Source organism: Amblyomma americanum, chromosome 5 (assembly GCF_052857255.1).
Source record: "Amblyomma americanum isolate KBUSLIRL-KWMA chromosome 5, ASM5285725v1, whole genome shotgun sequence".
Lineage (NCBI taxonomy): Eukaryota > Metazoa > Arthropoda > Arachnida > Ixodida > Ixodidae > Amblyomma > Amblyomma americanum.
Window position 1 is genome coordinate 65,276,435 of NC_135501.1, and position 19,067 is coordinate 65,295,501.

The 19,067-nt window shown below is 45.5% G+C and overlaps 1 protein-coding gene across 7 annotated transcripts in view; it reads right to left on the reverse strand.

Moving 5' to 3' along the window:
* The window catches only part of LOC144132500 (cytochrome P450 2J1-like), a 139,978-nt gene extending 123,305 nt beyond the window's left edge, over positions 1-16,673 (reverse strand). For 5 of the 7 annotated variants that reach the window (XM_077664964.1, XM_077664960.1, XM_077664961.1 and 2 more), the window contains exon 1: positions 16,523-16,673. The gene's annotated coding sequence lies outside the window, so the exon portion shown is untranslated. Of the gene's footprint in view, positions 1-12,337; positions 12,384-16,522 lie in introns of all 7 variants that reach the window. The other 2 variants (XM_077664959.1, XM_077664958.1) reach the window with 1 other exon arrangement.
* Between the last annotated feature and the right edge of the window lie 2,394 nt (positions 16,674-19,067).

Consider the following 19,067-nt stretch of genomic DNA (forward strand, 5'->3'; position numbering starts at 1 on the left):
GGACAAGAGCATTCTCGAGGCCGCGCGGGCGAGCCCCTTCAGCACCGCCAAGGAGATAGGCGCTGATGCTGGTGTGGCATCAAGTGGCCGCACTACGGTCAATGTGTGGGGAGCTGTGTCCCGAGATGGACTTGGTGTCCTATATCGTACTGACGTACACCTGACATCGGCAAGCTATTGTGACATACTTGATTATGTCATGATTCCCTACGCGTTGGATGGCCCTTTTCCTGAAGGAGATTTCCTCTTCCAGCATGACCTCTCACCTGTGCACACCGCAAAAATTGTCGAGGAACTCCTTAACGAGCGAGGAGTGCCATGTCTACAGTGGGCGCCCGAAGGAGCCGACCTCAACATCATTGAAAATGTATGGGGAAGGATGAAAGTCGGGCTCTGCAAAAGAGGACTGCACCGATCATCCGCTGATGAGCTATGAAACGCGGTAGAAGAGGGATGGATGCGCATCCAAAATGAAGCAGATTTTATGAAGAATCTGTACGCGTCGCTTCTGTCGAGAATGCAGGAAGTGGTCGCCGTTCAAGGGGCGATGACACGATACTAAATAGTAACGACCGCTTTTTTTTTTCCTTTCTGGGTGTTCGTGGTTTAGTATTTTCTGATTTCATTTTCAAAGTGCAGTTCTCGGCGCCAACAGCTCGCTGTGTTGAATTTGCTTCATCCCTTTACGTGTGCGTTGCAGTTCTCATCTAGTTGCTTCTAATCAAATATTTATTTACAATTTAGCTTTTATTTTGGTGCACAACTCGTGCGTTTCTTAATAATTATATTTGTGATATTAAAGGAATGGTAGACGTTATTCGTATTGAATAATATATTTACTTTAGGGAGAATTTTTATTTTATGGTAGTTTGCTTTCTATTTCAATGAAAAAATATTACAGTTGCCAATGTTATTTGATAACTTATTTAATTACCCCATCTCTGACTGTAGCTTAAATTCTTAGTCGCACAAAAATAAAAGAAACAAAAAGTGACGCAGCTTCGGAGTTCAACCAAATGCCAAAAATCTATTTTAATGAGAAAGCCTTATTTCCCTAATTGTCAACCGAAGTTGTCAGCATCGGTGGGGTTGTCCAGGAAAACTGCTCCCTGAAAATTGCCGTGATGTCAACGGTTATTGGCCATAAGGTACAAGGAAGTATATACACGTGATTACTGCTGATCCAATTTAACCTCCTGATACACCTCCTATTCCACAATAATCTACTTCTTAATTCATCTCAGGCTTTCGCATTCACGGCAAGCAAGCTGTCCTAGTGCCATCGAAAACGTTTTCATTCAGACTGAATATATCTTTCAGTGAACACACGACCCTTCGGAACGGCAATTAAGTACCATAGTAACAAGTACCATCCACAGGATCTTGCGATCACGTATCTTGGAAACGTCTTTACAGGTGCTACTTTTGCATGACCTGACTGTGGACTAATGTATTCTCGTAATGTCTGTAATGATCGGGAAAATCGGGGTTTGCGGCCTTAGTTATAGAGCACTGTAAAATTTCGATATCTTTCAACACACCTTAAGAAGGCGCGGTGTGTTCTGGAGCAGTTACACATGAGGGAAGTTTGTGAAGGCGACCCGACGTGTGGTCCCAGGAGTTGCCGCAATTGAACAAAGTAGGCTGCTATGGCCAAATGCGAAATATTGCTACAACAGAGAATGGCGGTGGTAGCAATGGCAACGCTTTGTCGCATCAGTACCAAGGTCGCATCAAGGTTGTCGCATCAAGTACCAAGGTTGTCGCATCAGTACCTTGTCAGTACCTGGACCATGCAAACGCTCTGTTGAAAACACTGCGTTGCCCACGTCGCGGCTGCTTCCGCCTTCACGCTGGACGATTACGCACTCTGTCAGTGCTGATATCATGTCTAAACGCACAGCCATTCGCGGATGATGGAAGCACTCAGTCTGTGATAACCAACTTTCGCACGTAGTGCCTCGTCGATGGAAAAGGCGCTGCATAATCTTGCAGTTTCTTCCCCAGTGAAAACAAAGTGAACAAAAAAATGATGTGCCCTTCAGATAAACGGGGCCAAGGGGTTACAGCGCGCTTGCTGGAACAGCTACACCCCCTCCAGATAGAAAACATGGCCCGATCAGCGCCACTGTACAACTGCGCCGAGCGCCCAGCCACGCGCTCGCGCTGTGTAGCTCGTACTGAGCGCGATAGTACACTCATCAGCATGAAACCGTAGGCATGCTATACACACACAAGGTCTCCATTCGACCATGTCGAACGAATGTGCCTTAGTGATCTAGGAGTAACGTTTCAGACTGGAAACCCAACAGTCATGGGTTAGGTTCCTAACTAATTACCGAGTTATCTTTTCACATTTTTCAATTTAATTTACTCTACGTCCTTATAAGTCAGTGACATTTCAGTCAAGCTACGACCTCATAGCCACAATTTAACTTGAGTTTTAATAAGTTTCATTCCACAACTGAACGTGTGGCGTTGCAATCATCTCAACCAATCCTGAATTAGCGTGACAACGAGCACGGGTTTTCTTGGAACGGAACGTCCACTCTAACGTTGCCGCGTTAATAATGATATTTCCACATTCGAAACGTATGCACGAAGGCTTAAGACAAATCTTTCCTGCCCAGGGAACTAAAATGTACTCCCTCCATCCCGAGGCTTATCGCACCTTGGCTTGGCCGCTCCTCGAGTACGCAGATCCCTGCTATGAGAAAGATGTTGTCAGGGTCGAGCAATCCAGGGATTTCCTGCCTAGTTTATTTTATTAAATGGCACACCTACGTCATCTGTTTCTAACATGCGAAAGAAGTTTGAACTGAAGCCGCTTCAACTAGGACGAGATATCGCAAAACAAAAAGCCATATATTTATTCTAACATTATAAAACAGGTTTACAAACAAACAATAGTTTCTCTTTGAAGATTCATGTACCTTGCAAGGAACAAAGGGTTTAAAAAATCGTTGTTGCCACATAACATCGAGCAGTGACAATGTGTGCCTTCATCTGTTGTCGAATGCGGTGATGTCTCTACGATAGAGCGCTCAGTAAAGATGCAGCGTTTGTAACCTCACCCGCCTTGGCAGCGGGGCTGCCTCCAGTATTATTAAATAAACAAATGACTACGCATTCCGTATCCCCCCAATTAGCCTTTCTCATGGGGCAGCTGTAGTCAACTTATCGCCGCTAACTTCATAATCTCATCCGCCGAACTGACTGCCAGCCCATGCTACGCTTTCCTTCTCTTCGAATCTTGTTCGTTTTACCTAATTATCATCGGTTATCTTGCCTTCGCGTTACATTCCCCACCCACGCCCATTTATTCTTTTTGATTTCAACTAGGATATCACTATCCCTTGTTTGTCCCTAACACTTTCTGCTCTTTTCCTCTCTGGTTAATCTACACATATCATTTTCATCTCCGTAGCTCGCTACGCTTTCCTCCACTCACTTTCGAGCCATCTCTAGCTGCCTAGATTTCGTCCCATATGCGAGTACTGACAAAGATACAACTGTAGTACGCTTTCTTATTGAGGGATACTGGTAAGGTGTTATTCAGGACCTGAGTGTGCCTGCCCAATTCACTCTGTCCCATTCTTAGTCTTCAAATTATTCCACTCACTTGGGCCGGATCAGCGGTTACTATCTGCCTAGCGTAAAAATATTCTATTGCAAATTGCAATGCTTCGCCGCCGATGCGTTTGTTTGTGTGTTTATTCATACTGTCAACCCAAGTACGGGCCTTTACAGGAGTGGGAAGAAATAAAACAAAGAAAAGATAAGTGTCGCTCCAAGTCGAACGAGAATCAACAATGCAAAATAGTGGCAGTATATAAAAAATGTCACATGCACTGAACTAGGGCAAAAAAAGTTGCCGCCACCATCTGGAAGACGTTGAAGAAACGAGCGTTCGCTGTTTGGTTTACTAGAATTGATACGAATGAGATTAAAGTGAGGTTCACAAATAGAAATACGAATTTCTTCGTTTATTTCATTTATTTATTTTTGATTTTCGTTTTATTATTGGCCGACATCTTCGATTTACAAGTGACGTCACCAATCAATCACCAATTCGAAATACTAATGACCTCGCCAATCAATCACCAATTGGGTTTCTATATCGATTTACTGTGGGGGCCGTCATCTTGAATTCCTCATACATAGGAAATTTCACGCCGAAGAGAGGGGGTAGCAGACCCCAGAAATCGACAAACGTGATGAATAAGAGCTAGGGCTCTTAAATTACGCTTGTATTATGCGCATCAGAAACAGAATTACATACTAATACGCATTAATGTAGGAGAAGATGAGAGCACCTAAATCAACAGTAAAAGCACTGACAGATGAATATATGGTAACTGGATCTGGTAGTTCGTTCCATTCTTTAATCGCTCTTGGAAAAAAGTTATATTTGAAGGTATCATTCCGTGTGTAACTGGCGGCTGTATGTATAAACTGTGCCTGTGTCTGGAGCGTTGATCTGGTGAAGTTACACAAAATTCAGGTAATTTAATTTTAACCTGGTTATGAATAATTAGAAAAAACTTTTATCGGTCAAACTTCGTCATTAGTTCTAAAGGGGGAAGGTTTGCACGCCTGCATAGTTCAGTAGGAGAGTGCTCGCGCTGGTATTTATTAAATATGAATCTAGAAGCCACTCGTTGAATCCTGTCCAATTTATTTCGGTTAGTTCCAGTGTATGGGTCCCATACTATTTTAGGATATTCAATAATTGGCCTTATTAGCATCTTATAGGCTATGGTTTTCACTTCAGGAGTCGCATTATACACTATGCGCCTGTGTCCCCACAGAACTTTATTTGCCTTGCTACATTCTTCACTGATGTGCGTGTTCCACCTCAAATCCGGAGTGAATATTAATCCTAAATTTTTATATTCTGTAACCCTTTTTAGTTCGTGTGGACCGATACTGTAATTAGAGATCAGGGGCACATTCTTCCTTGTTATAGTCACACAGACTGATTTTACTGGGTTCAGTGACATTTGCCATTCATTGCACCAATTTAGTCTTTTTTCTTAATTGTTGTTAAGGCCTAGCTGTTCCCTTAAAGATTCGACCGCATTCTATATTACGCAGTCGTAAGCGAACAGTCTTATTGAAACGGTTACATCATAAGGCAAAGCATTAATAAATATAAGAAATAACAGAGGCACTAAAACACTGCCTTTAGGTACTCCAGACAAAACAGGTTTAGACCTGTATTTATTTTATTTATTTCAACATACTGCTCACGAGACTGAAGGTAGTATGTAAACCACTTAGCAAAATTAGGATTCCTAAATATTGCATTCTTTTTTTAGGAACACTTAGGTATGTGATGCTTTATCAAACGCCTTGGCGAAGTCTAAGAAAATTATGTCTATCTGTCCTCGGCTATTTATTGTTCGTGAAAAGTCATGAACTCTCTGAACAAGCTGCGTTATTGTAGACAACCTCTTACGAAAACCACGTTGCACTTGTGATAACAAATTATAAGTTGCCAGATAATTTGAGAGATGATTACAGACTTTGTGCTCAAGCAGCTTGGAGCAGATGCTCGTAAGAGAAATGGGCCTGTGGTTACGTCTGATGTGCTCCCACTTTTGTGAACCGGAATTATTTCGGCTCTTTTGGATGTTCGAGATTATTAAAGATTAGATTAGATTTCGTCGCCATAAGTTTTGTTACATCCAACTTGCTGCTTTCCCTGTCTAGGTATTCGACCGTGATTTGGCATCCGTACGGTCAGTTAGCAGGCCATTGCCATTAACAGATCAGAAATTGCGAAGGTAGTTTCCATAAGCATTTATCCCAACCTCTTCCCAATAAAGTCTTCGAAATACCTCTTATAAATACGCGGTGAATAGTACCGACGAAACCTTTACGCCCTCCAGATTGGAAAGGGCGGGGTAAGGGGTAATTCCTTACTCCCTACTGAGGGGGTAAGGGATTTTCATCACTTCTGCTGTGAATGACTGTGGTAGCTAAGCAGCCTCTATATATATTTTAGTACTTTTACATGGCCATTTGCTACAGCCTGGTTTACACTGTCGGAAAGGCTGCTGAAGTTTCGACGCAATCAAATGTTTTCTCGGAATCTGTGAATGCTCCATTCTCATGAAGTGGTGACGGCAGTCCGGCAGTCAGGAAGACAGCGAAAGGTTTCCAAAAGAAACTCTTTATTGGGCTAACGTGCCTCCCCCCCCCCCCCCCCCCCCCCTCCAAAGGGCTGAAAAAAGATCAGAATCACCGCTTCTATAAGCCGCGTTCAACTTAAAACTGACGGAGAGCTTTCGAGTTCAGGCGCGGCAATCACCTGCTGTAATCTCGAACATCGTAGAAGCAGTTGCGCCAGCTGCAATCATTAAAAATAAATCATGTTGTATCTTACGTCACAAAGTAACGAAGCTGCATGCCGGCGACTTTCAGTATACACAAAAAGCAAAGAGCTTCGCGGCACTTTATAGAGTTTGGATATATTCCGCACATTTCTCTATCACCTGCTTGTTAATGTGACTATAGTCTATTGTCGAGTAGCCTTTACGGAGGCTAGTCTGGGAATTTGGTCGATTGAAATCGAAGGCTGTTGTGATGCTATTAGCGATAGCCTTAGTGAGTACAATGAACGCAAGGCATAGTAAGCTGATCGGTTTACGAATTTTGAAGACTTTGACATTGACTTTTTCATCGAATACATTATTTTAGCACTCTTCTAAGCTTACGGTATGCTCTAGGTCCTGAGGCGTTTCGTATATAGAGGGAGAAGTTCCATCCTTCAACCAGATCATCAGGGCCATCCTTCAACAGATCTGCTATTACCTGATGCTCACCAGCTCCTTTCCCCCTTTGCATTGCTTGTAATGCTTTTTTTTACTTCCTGTCTTGTTTTCGGAGGAATATTCAATCCCCCCACATCACTGCCGCCGTCAATGGTGTCCAGATAATTTTGACTACTGTATACATTTGTGTAATTTCTCCGGCTACTATAGCTACTTCAATCATTATTCGTAATGACATTGTCCTCGTTGTCTCTTAGGGCATACATTTGTTTGTTTGTTTTTTTTTGCAAATAACTAACCTCCTCTTGATCGTGTGCAGACTGTCTCCGCGATTTAGAGCATGCCTCATTCTCTCCATATGCTCTATAGCCGCGAATCTCTGCACTGTTCGTTCATTGTTCAAAGCTTGTTCAAAGCTGCCGGCACGCCGCTTTATCGCTTTGTTTGCGACGCAAGACGCGACCAGATTTATTTCGATTGATCGCATCCAGGCAGAGCTAATTCTACGTTGTTCCAGAATGTTCTAGTAACCTTGCACGTTTTATCGCGAAACTTCGATATCAGCTTTAAATTTAGCACGGCCGAGAGAGGCGGGCATTCTGCTCGACGAACGCCGAGCACGCTCGTTGCTGCTACGCCGCCGCCGAGTGATTCAGTCCATTGTGGGCGCAAGTCATCCTAAATAAACAATTTGTTTAGACACCATTTCAGCAGCTTTTTATGCTGTCCGGACTGCAGACACAACTTCGTGACACTATTCTGGTTGTATTCTATACATGTGGTACCAAGCGTCCATTCTGCGTTTTTGAGATCTTCCCTGCCCTGAGAGTGCTTCTCAATATCCTAACTAGCCTATTCCCTACTTCCATTGCGTACTCCGTTATGATATTCGGGAGGTTTTAATTCATCGCTTGAACACTAAGGTCGTCGCGGTCGGATAAAGCGCTATAACTGTTGCGCATCAAATCCTTAATTTGTCTACTAACTCTCTTACCCATAACTGTTTGATATGCCTCGAGACCTGATAATACTGTGCGTCTCACCTTGTCGAGCATCTCTATCTAGCACAATGCCAGCATGCACGCAGAATACGAAGGAAGCCCATTTCGTTTCTGGTCTCGCCATTCGTGCTATTCAAGATCTACTTGCGATTGTTTCGTTTTCGGGAAAAAATACCCAGTGGACAGGCTACGCGCCGTAAAGCCGCCCCTACTGCTTGTGTTGAGTCGGTATTAGGAGAAGACGCTTATCTTTGGTTACAGGCGCGAAAAAGGACACAACACAAGGCAGAAAGATGGCACGGAGTGCCACTCACAACTTATTTATTCGAAGGCAACTCGTACAAATATATACTGCCTTACATGCAATGAATATTATCATTTTCAAAGCTGATGTCATAGCGAACGAGTGAAAAAATTGTACTCAGCCTTGTACAAAGATATGGACGTGTTTCTGACGCAAATGTTTCCTTTCTGTGCAATAAAAAAAAAAGCTTCGATTAATTCTCTTGCTTTTGTATCTCTGCTTTTTGAGAGAATTCGCACACGGGAAAAACATGGCTCACAGGAGCGTGACGGGCAGGACCTTAATATGCTCAGGCATATTTGGGATTCTTTATCTTGCTCAACGTCTCGTGTTTCCTGACTCCCTCGTTAACGCAGCGCACAGTTTGCCCCATATAGGAGCGGCCGCACGAGAGGGGAATTCCATAGACAACTCCTTCGGCGCACTTCATAAACGATCGCCCATGTTTGGTGCCGCACCCTTTCTCTTCTTTGCAACGGAAGGAAGCACGTGCGCCAGCGACACGTCCATATCTTTGTATAAGGCTGAGAACAAAGTTTCAGCCGTTCGCCATCATATCAGCTTTGAAGATGATAGTATTCTTTGCATGTAAGACGGTGTAAATTTGTGCGTGTTGGCTTCTAATAAGTTGTGAGTTGCGCTCCGTACCGTCTTTCTACCTTGTGTTGTGTCTTTTTTCGCGCCTGCAACCAAAAATGAACAGTTACCAACTTTCCCAGCAAGCCGTTGTTTTAGGAGAAGGTGGTTTGGTGGTGGAATACAGAGGAGGTCCTTTAAAGTGAACAAGCCGTTACCAATGGCAGTGAGCTTGTTGCGTGCAGCGTTGTAGTCGGTCAGCATCACGTCCGAGAAGTACATGTAAGATCATGTCATTGGTGCTGTACCTTCTGTCACTGCTACGGTCTTCAGAGACGTTCAGCTTTCCCCGTCCGCTGATCGCCCTTACGACGATCTATGAGCGGCGCTTATTTTGCGCACTCCTCAATCAGAGCAACGTCGCTTGCAACAACTGCTTCAGGCGGAAGAACGCGGTGCCCGCAAGCCCACCGAGCTCCTGCGCAGTATGCTGCACCAGGCTTCTAACCATTCTATGTCTGTGGACGCATCGCTGCTGCGGGAGCTGTTCCTGCAACGCCTTCCTGAGCGTACAGGCGTGATCCTTTGTGTGCCAACAGCAGACATCGCTTCACTGGCCCACATAGCGGACCAGCTCGTCGCCGTCTTGCCTGCGGTTCAGTGTTCTTCGGCTCCAGTCTCACCATCCCGATCAGCCACTGGCGACCGCTTAGACCGTCTACTCTCCCCCATCGTTGCGCTGAGCCGCGAGATGTACAGGCTGCCTTCCGACAGTGCTCTCCGGCGAGCACATCGCGCTGGCGCCTCATCCCAGTCACGGCACTACGAGGTACTCCGCAGGGAAGACCATTCTCTCTGGTCTTGTCCCACGCGCACTTCGATTCCCGCGCTCGTCACTGCACGCAGCCCTGCAATTTCTCAAGAAACTACCGTGCTTGGGATGTGCCACTGTCCATGGCTCCGGACGACCTCTTCATGGCCAGCACAGCGGCATGCCAGAAGTCTTCCACTGCTCCGACTTCCTTGCGTTTGCGATCTCGCTGTCTGCTGCTGGTGCCTCCGCCAGTTGTGCCCACAACTCCGGCACCCGTTCAGTGACTCCTGACGGCTGCCCTCTCACTACCTTACGCCCTGCCACCACGTGCGACACGTTCACAGGTGGTCCAATCCGTCCTCAGCGCCTAAGCGAGGGCGAAAGCCAATCTGAGCTGAGTGGTGCCAGTGATACCGTTCCAGCCACCATGAGAGCCGCGTAGCTAGCATTCGTTCTAGTGGGATACATGGTGTGGACGTCAACGCCATCGCGTGAAGGTTGCTTAACCTGCTAGGATCCTTTCCGGGCTTATAGATCGGCACCACCGCTGCATGTTTCCACGATGCCGGGACGCCTCCGGATGTCCAAAACGTGTTCAGGGCCTCAAGTAACCACTCCAATGCTGGGTATTCAATATTTTTGAAAACCTCATACGTACCTTAATCCATTCTAGGAGATTTGATCAGTTTTATTTTATTTACAGCGGCAAGAAACTCAGCCATGGTGAACTGGTTCTGCATACCTTCTGAGTCCTCTTAGATTAGAGACCAGCCCGCTCCTGAAAGAACAGTATTCGAGTAGATGAACGGCGCTGGTGGTTGGTAGAAAGCTAGAAATAAAGTCCCGACGACCTCTGAAGAAAACTCACGTAACTTCTGTCCCTAAGCAAGACAGGCTCACGAAAGGTCCATGAGACGAAATGGGCTCCATATCGATGCAGTCGTTGACGATGAGCCAGGAGACGCGCACCAGTCCTGCTATCGCTGGCGAGAAAGGCGATTCTCATTACGGCGTGCCGCAGCTCTTAGCCGGTGTAATATGTCTCGGCGTTGTGACGAAGATGAGTCTCGAGTGACCGCCAGTTCCGCCCGATGACGGGCTGCCCAGAGCCGAAGAAGGCGCAGATCCGGAGGCGGTCGGTTTTCCTCCATCCAAGTTCAAAGTGTGGCATTTGGGAGCGCTCCTAAAGCGCTGCGACTTTGAACCCGCAAAACTTCTGACTCTCATTAGCACACTTCCCTGTGTCCCCCCCGGTTGCGCTTGTCTTCTATATTTTGGCGACCAAAAACCGCAAGAAGTTGCCACACTGATGAATACGACAGATCAAAGAGAGAAATGCTTTTTACCAGGCGCGGTGTCTATCGGTCCGTTGGAGTCCACGCCGAACATTTTTACTGGCTGTTTGTCCAATAGGGCGAAATATAGTAGCGTTGACGTCTCGCGGATATTGCTATGTAGTAGTGCATATTTGTTTCGGCGGTAAAAAAAGTCCCCTGCCGCATTTTCATTATCATCATCCGCAGACTGCAGACCGAAAGAGAAAGAGTGCATTACGCAAAAGGAAAAAAATGTACGTTTCTCAGCCGCAGAGTGCCTTTAGTTTGCGAGCGCGTTCATTATACGAGTATAGTCTGTAAACCCCCAATAATGAAAAATTAGGTGGGCGCTGGCGAGCGCAATGACACCGCAAATTTTGTCACGGACCTAGCCTATATTTCTGAAAAAGTTATTTCCTTGGTTTAGAGAGGCCTGTGAAAATACGAGTAGCTGTTTTAATGAATACCGCGCGGCACTCTTGTCTAACCTGCACATTTAATGCGGGAACAGCTCTGTGCATTATATTCTGTGTAATACCAGGCTTTACAGTGACATGCTTGTTGGTAGTACGGCGCTTTGTTGTGCATGTTTTGAATGATGTACTGATTCATTGGTAATTCCATTTAATTCTGAATCATCACTTATTTCTGATTCATTTTGGCCTTCATTGCCGAACGCCCTCACCGTCGTTCGGAAAACTAAAAATCGTGTTATTCCAGCTTGGAATTCATCATATGCTTTATATTCGCGGCTTTGGAATGAACCGAAAGCACAAGGCACGCTCGTACGGAGAAGACTGCAAAGACAAACAGTAACTTATTCTCTTCGCTTCCCCCTTGCACACGTTATTAGAATTCTCGCTACCATCATCATCAGCAGCCTTACAACGTCCACTGCAAGGCAAAAGCCTCTCCCATTTCTCTTGAATTCACCCGGTGCTGTGCTAGCCGAGGTCACCTTATCCCCCGCAAACTTTCTAATCTCATCCGTCCACTTAACACTCTGCCGCCCCCTGCTTCGCTTGCCTTCTCTTGCAATCCACTCCGTTACCCTTAAGGACCAGCGGTTATCTTGCCTTCACAATACATGCCGTGCCCAAGCCCATCTCTTCTTGCTTTATGCTAGGATTTCATTAATCCACGTTTGTTCCCTGGCCCACTCTGCTTGCTTCAGGTCTCTTAATGTTACACCTGTCATTTTTCTTTTCATAGCTCGCTGCGTTGTCCTTAACTTGAGCTGAAGCCTTTTCGTTAGCCTCCACGGTTCTGCTCCGTAGCTGAGTACCGGTAAGTTACAGCTGTTGTACATTTTTCTCTTGAGGGAGAGCAGTAAACGTCAAGTCATGGTCTGACAGAATGGCCTTAATGGACAGCGACGGCGTACAAGTAGAGCTTGCGCTTCGCTTGCAACAGTACCTCTGCTCGAATCTCGATGCTGCACAATTCTCCAACGGATAAAAAAAAATCCAAGGGTTGATAGAATTGTACAATGAAGCCTGCGGTACGGACCGATTTTGGTGACCCCAGCTGACAACGCACTCACTCACCACAACGAAATCTGGTCAAACTGGTCTAGCAATTGGCCACCGCCTCCTATAAGAGAACACAGTTGGAAATCAATATGTTTTTTGAATGATCACGCTGTTAATAAAATTCAGTATTTGAAATAAACACAAAAGAGTGCAGCTTTATAAGTTCAATGTAAATCGACAGTGACTGACAAAATTTTATAGGTTGTTGTATGCTCAAGTAGCATGAAAATCACTGGTTTTGGTTAAGGGTGGTGCTAAATACAAAGCATTGAGCTGGAGTTTGTAATTCACCCGCTACATGACTCATCATCTTCGACATCATTGATCTTAAATACTCTGCAAACTGCGCGTCGACCGTCAGCGGCTTCGCTATCGCGCGTGGAGCTTTGTGAACGCCACAGAGCGTTCGATTCGTTGTCTCGTTAATTCCTTAACATCCTCGACAAACAAACACAGAAGCTTACACAAGATTGCCACCGCCGACCAACAAGGGCAATTAAATCTTGAAAAACTATTTCGGCATTGCAGTGGCTGACCTTCAATGGGAGACACGAACGCCGCCCGCACGAGACACTAGCTCCGCGTCGGTGGTAGGAATGTTTAGCGTGAAGTTATTTATGTACCCTTCGTCTTTAAAGGCTGACTAGCGATGAACCTGACGCACATTCTGTGCAAGCGAGGTCAAATAGCTCCGCAGACTGTCATTTGTTGTATGCTTCGAGACGATTGTCCTCCGTGATTTTATGCACGGGCCCAATTCAGTCACTGAGGGCTCGAGAAAGACGCTTGGCAGAGACAAACTGGTTAAAGCTTTAGGTTTTCATACGTGAGGAATTGACATTGACAAAGCACCGCTAAGTACCGTGCTTTCCACACAAGTAGCGTCGTACAAAAATTGCTGCAACCTTTGGCGCTGTACTGCATAGACGGCGTGCACTGTTCTGCAAGTTGGGTGAGCCCGTTCATCCGAGAAAACACTTCACGTTAAGCGCGTTTTCAAAGAGAGTGTTATACCCCGGTCACACGGGCAAGTTTAGTGACACTTTCACGAAGATAACTTCCCTTGAACGAATTAGACTTTCGGTGGGCGCTGTCACATGGCAGAAAGAAGGGTGATTTGCAAATGATGGCAGTGGCGATGGATGTTGCAGCACCTCGTGGAAATTAACTTCTCGCGAAAATACTTAGACATTACTATTTTATCATAAATGAAATTACTCCGAGTTTATTATCAGTTTTATTTCCAGGTGTGAATAAATGTTAACTACAAAAAGCACCACGATCCGAGGCAAGTAATACCCCAGCTACATGGGCGTTTCGAATGCCTTCTAAACGAATGTCATTTCACTCGACTACCGCCTTGTGCTGCTAGACGAACTTTTTTTTTATTAGGATTCGTTTGAGATAAAGAAAGTGGGAAGCACACGTGTTGGACGTACCTGACAAAAACAAAAATAAAGGACTGGCATCGCCCGTGTGCTGTGCGATGCCAGTGGACGTTAAAGATCCCTACGTGGTCGAAATTATTCCGGAGCCCTCCACTATGGCACCTCTTTCTTTCTTTCTGTCTTCTCTCAGTCTCCCCTTAATCCCTTCCCTTACGGCGCGGTTCAGGTGTCCGCCGAGATGTTAGTCAGGTACTGCGCCATTTCCTTTCCCCAACAACCAGTTTTCAACTAATTTCTTGTTAAGTTATCATTCCGCGCATTCTAAGTGAAAAGTAGTGTAGCATGTAGCAGTTTGTCGCAGTGTGTTAAAAAATATTGTTGTCATCAAGTAGAGTGTAGCATCAAGAGGCGAGCTGATAGGCTAAGGAAGAGTGGGTTCCCTGAAGCGTTTATAACATCTTTGGCAGATAAAAACCTGCAGAAGCTGCTTGATAGCAAAACAATGCAAAAAAAGAATGCAGAGAAGCATACTGGAGTGGTCGTCATTCCATATGTACATAATGTTCCCGGGCCCTTAAATAAGGTAGCAACTACGTATCTTTTCCTTGTGTTTACCGCACCGCGAAAATTAATGAGTTTTTATCGTAAAATGAATGAAGATATCAAGCAAGTCACTAACACGTGTGGATTTGCACACCAAAAAGTTCGTGGATTGTGCTACAGGTGTAGTATATAAAATTCCCATTTCTTGCGGCATTAATTACATTGGTCAATCAGGCTGATAGCCTAACCCCAGGTTAAAAGAGCACAGCAATAGCCCAGACAAAATAAAGAAACCTGGGAACCTTGCTCCCCATTGCGCTAAGCACAAGTATTCAATTTGCTTTCAAAGGACTACCATCTCAGCTCGTGCAAGAAGCAAGAAGGAACGGGAGATAAAAGAAGCCTTCGGGATTTGGGAGGCCGGTGAAAACAAGTCCGTAATCACACCATTGGTTATGCTAACAAGTGAGGAGTAAAACTAATCAAGAAGCGAAGGTACGTACGGATGTTACACAGGCGGCGGCAATGAGTTGCTTGTTTTTATTTGAATTGAGGATGTGCTTGTAATGTATTTATGTGCCCTCTTGTGTTGTCAGTGCGCTATTGGCCTGTGTGCGCTTTGTTTTGTCGTCTCTTTCTTAGTGTAGCGCGTTTATTCCATCAAAATGGTACAGTAATTAATTTCTATTGATATGGTGGTAGTCCTCGGTGGAAATGTGAGTTAATCTATGATCACGATAACGAATTTATAGCACTTCTATGTAGACGAAATGGTAGATGCGCCTTTGCTATGCGATGTCAGTGCATGTCTCTGCAAGAACCCCAGGCGGCGGAAATTTCCAGAGCCCATCACTACGGCGTCCCTAATAGCTGGAGCCGCTTTGGGGCGTTAAACCCCATAAAACCAAACCGAAACAAATGTTTATAAAGGCATACTGCTTGTATGTATTAAACTGAAACAAACTTATGACACAAAGTTCTTTAAGCAGCAGGATCAGCGTAGCTAATGTTATATGCATTGCATTTATTGATGTCTACGGGCCTTAAATAACGCAACTTGCTTTCCGTAAGTTAAACAATAGTCGGGTAGGCAGTATCCATCTGTGTGCATTACGTGCGCATTTTCCTCGCTCTTATTGTGAACCGAAAGCGGTTGTGAAGGAGCTAGGCGCATTCGACGTTTCACTAAATGAAGGCAATCGAATATATTATCATAATTATTTACACGTTATAGGTTATGAATAACGTAGGCCAAACGTGCAACCCTGTTGCACGCCTTGGTTCATGGCAAGCTTTTCATAATACTTTACGCGCACGAGCTGAGAACATTGCTTTAATAGCTTAGGAACATGTGTACATGATTTATGGGGTAAAGCAACTCAGGGTATGAGGGACGCCGTAGTGCAGGGCTCCGGATTTGGACCGCCTGGAGTTCTGTAACGTGCAATGACATCGCACAGTACACGGGCCTCTAGAATTTTGCCTCCATCGAAATTTGACCGCCGCGGCTGGGAACGAACCCGCGACTTTCGGGTCAGCAACCGAACACCATAACCACTGAGCCACCACGTAGGCCAAAAAAAAAATGTCTACAGTAATGAACGAAACATCACCTGAGCTCAGTGTGCATAAGATAATAGGAAAGAAAATGGACGCACTGAAAAGCCTTTCCGAACTATACAAATACACTAAAAATCTACTTTTCGTCTTACCATGCAGCAGAGTCATCAAAGTAGGGGTAGGTTGATTACCCACGCCACCGCGGTGGCTCCGTGTTTTTGGCGCTCGGCTGCTGACCCGAAAGACACGGTTTCGATTCCGGCGGCGGCAGTCGAATTTCGATGGAGGCGAAATTCTAGAGGCCCGTGCACTGTGCGATGTCAGTGCACGTTAAAGAACACCAGGTGGTCGAAATTATCAGGAGTCCTTCACTACGGCGCCCCTAATAGCCTGAGTCGCTTCGCAGCGTTAAACCGCCATAATCTAAACTAATCTAATCATTATCTACGGCTCGCTAAAAAAAAGCCATATGAAGCTCGGAATCCAAGTAGTGCTATTCAAAGCTCGAACATAAAATATAGAAGCGCTAGCTCCATAACAAGGAAAAAACTCGTAAGTAGCGCCAGTAGATAGCCTAGACGATGGAAAAATCGAATGAAAAGACCTCAATTGCTCAAGTAGACACCCAGCTGAGCAGACAGTTGCACTACAGAGGAGACAAGCAAAGCAAGAGCACAAAATTGGTCGGAAGCGCTTTATCAAATGGTACCTTGATGCAGCAAATGCCGTCCAGTTGACGCTCCTGAAAAAGTGTGCAGAAACACGCAACTCCGTGGCCGTGTAGCTCAAGACCAACCAAGCCGACCGTCGCGCGGATTTTTATCGCGCATGAGCTTTTTCCTGATACGCGTTGTGCTCGTTTCTGCACATTTCTCGCACTGCGAGTTATCACTGTCTGCTAGTTCTGTCGGATGCGAGCTGAAATACGAATCAGCGCTTCCACACGGAGGTCGATACTGGCCGGCTTGTGCAGTGAGAATCATGGGTCCATTGACATTGCCTGTGTTTTCATCGCTTCTCGGCCTTTTGGTTAGGTCAGAGTGTAGTAGTCATATGTAATAATTATTAGGTAATTTCTTCGAGTTGCATTTATTCAGAGCCTGTACTGAAAAGTGATCAGTCAAGGAAAGCGGCGATGAGGGGCTTCTTTGGACACATAAAAGAAATCAGCTGGGAGTCTTCCGCAGCCAACGAATGCAGTGTTCAGTTCGACAAAAGTCCAGCGATGGGAAATTCTCTGGAAGTGGAATCACGAACACTGGCCAAAATTAAGGGATATATATGTATATGAGCGAAGAACGTCTAGGTATTTCATTGTTCAGGCTGCTTAGTTCTCGTTTCTGCACTTGTAAATTAATTTCTCCTCTCTAGACGGGTTTCCATCAAGCACAGAAAGGTGCTTTCCTTAGCTGCGCATGCCCACCAGAGTCAGAAACTAGCGCTCTCGTGTCGTCATTGGAGTGACCCGCAGAGATCGTTGGTCAGAGGCTTTCTCCAAGAACCGTCCAGCCTTTTTCAGGAGACTGATACAGACGTTGGGGGCCATCGACACCAGGCGGGCAGCGGTGATCCGTGAGAAAGGAGTAGGGCCACATCGTGCTTTGAAAAGGCACTAAATGTCCATTATAGTCCCACATGAAGACAAAATAACCTTGCTTCGTACTCGTTTTAGGGCCTTTTCTGCAATTGAAGCCAAAAGGATGTCAGGTAACCCACTTTTCTTTAGCCTTCCTACTTGGCCGTTGAGGCCGTGCTGAGCCTTGTTGCAACACGATTTTCTTACGCTCTGTGGCATGCAAGAATACGCAATAGATGTTTTGATTAGCTTCGAATTGTCCGAATTATGTCTAAGAATTTGTGTGTCACTTTTCGCCTTATACGCCCAGCATGTGTGGTTTTTGCTTTGATGTAACGTGTTGTCTAGAAAAATGATAATCTAGTTCACTGGCAGTTATGCGACCCTTTGGCATTCGATCACAGTTCTAAACGTATTAACTACCGAAGCAGCGTTGACGCCATGCTGAATTTTAAAAACGAAACAAAGGAAAATGTCAGCTAAGTAGCGAATGCATGTAACTACCCTCGAGAATTGTAACTTTTGCTTCAGGCACCGATTTCCTTTTGCCATGTGCAGTGCTGGCAGAATTAGCGCAAGGCAGCAGCCTGTGCATTTACCGGCGCGCTGCAAGAATACTGGCCTCCGCACTCAACAAACGAGGATGAAGTTATACCTGCAGCGGATTCAGAAATGCACTGACACTTGATAGGCTAACAACAAGAACAACCACACTGGTTTTGAAACCTAGTTGTCCCAAGCATTCGATAGCGTATTCAACAGATGTTCAGGAGCACTATGAAGCTTGTCCTTCGCGTCAGTCGAAATTAATGTTACCGGACGGCTTCGTTTCAAGAATTCGGTCACCTGCTCCAATCCTTGAATTCTGCACGGTTCGATGATTGCCGACTCCGAGAGGTGCCTCTGCAAAAACGCTGCCACACACTTTCACTACGTGTCTTTGTATCCAACGATGATCCGCAACAGATAGCCATCTTTTTGTGTCTTTACCGTGTAGAACGGTCTAGACATATGTTTTTCTGTCAGTTTAATTCCTTTGTCATATTGTCTACACCGGAATGTGTGAAGAGTATTCTCACCTCTTTGCTTGTGTCTTTTATATGTTTAGACCAGACCTGACTTCTTTAAAGTCCTTGAAGATCGCTTTACTTGCCATCATCGTGAACTGCTGCTTAGCAGAGATGACGAACCGCCCTGTCTTGTTTGAAATAATGCCACTGATGCCCCGGACTTGGCCCGAGCTATCTGCGCTCTAAGCCTTGACGAGGACGAAGCGGTCGCGGTCGCGAGAGGAGGCATTGAGCTGGCTCTGGGCTAAGCGATTAAAACCCCGGTCGCTCTACGGTCCATTTTACGTCTACGACTGCGCTTCGTTTGGTCTGTGTCAATATGAAGCATGATATGGTTGTCTCTCAGGAACCGACCAGTCCCCTTTATCGGGCGCCCTTCTTCATGGACCTTGCAATATTGCCTTAAGAAGCCTTCAGAGTGCTCAGCTGCATTATCACATTTGAGAAGCGCACTGTTGAATGCGAACGCTAAGTTGTGTACTGCATAAATTTGTCTCACGTAAACCGGCACGTTGGTCGAACACGTGGATGTATAAAAAAAAAGATTCGGAGAGCACAGCAAGCGCGGACTAAGTAATCACGAGGGCAGGCTGGCGGGACATTGCCTT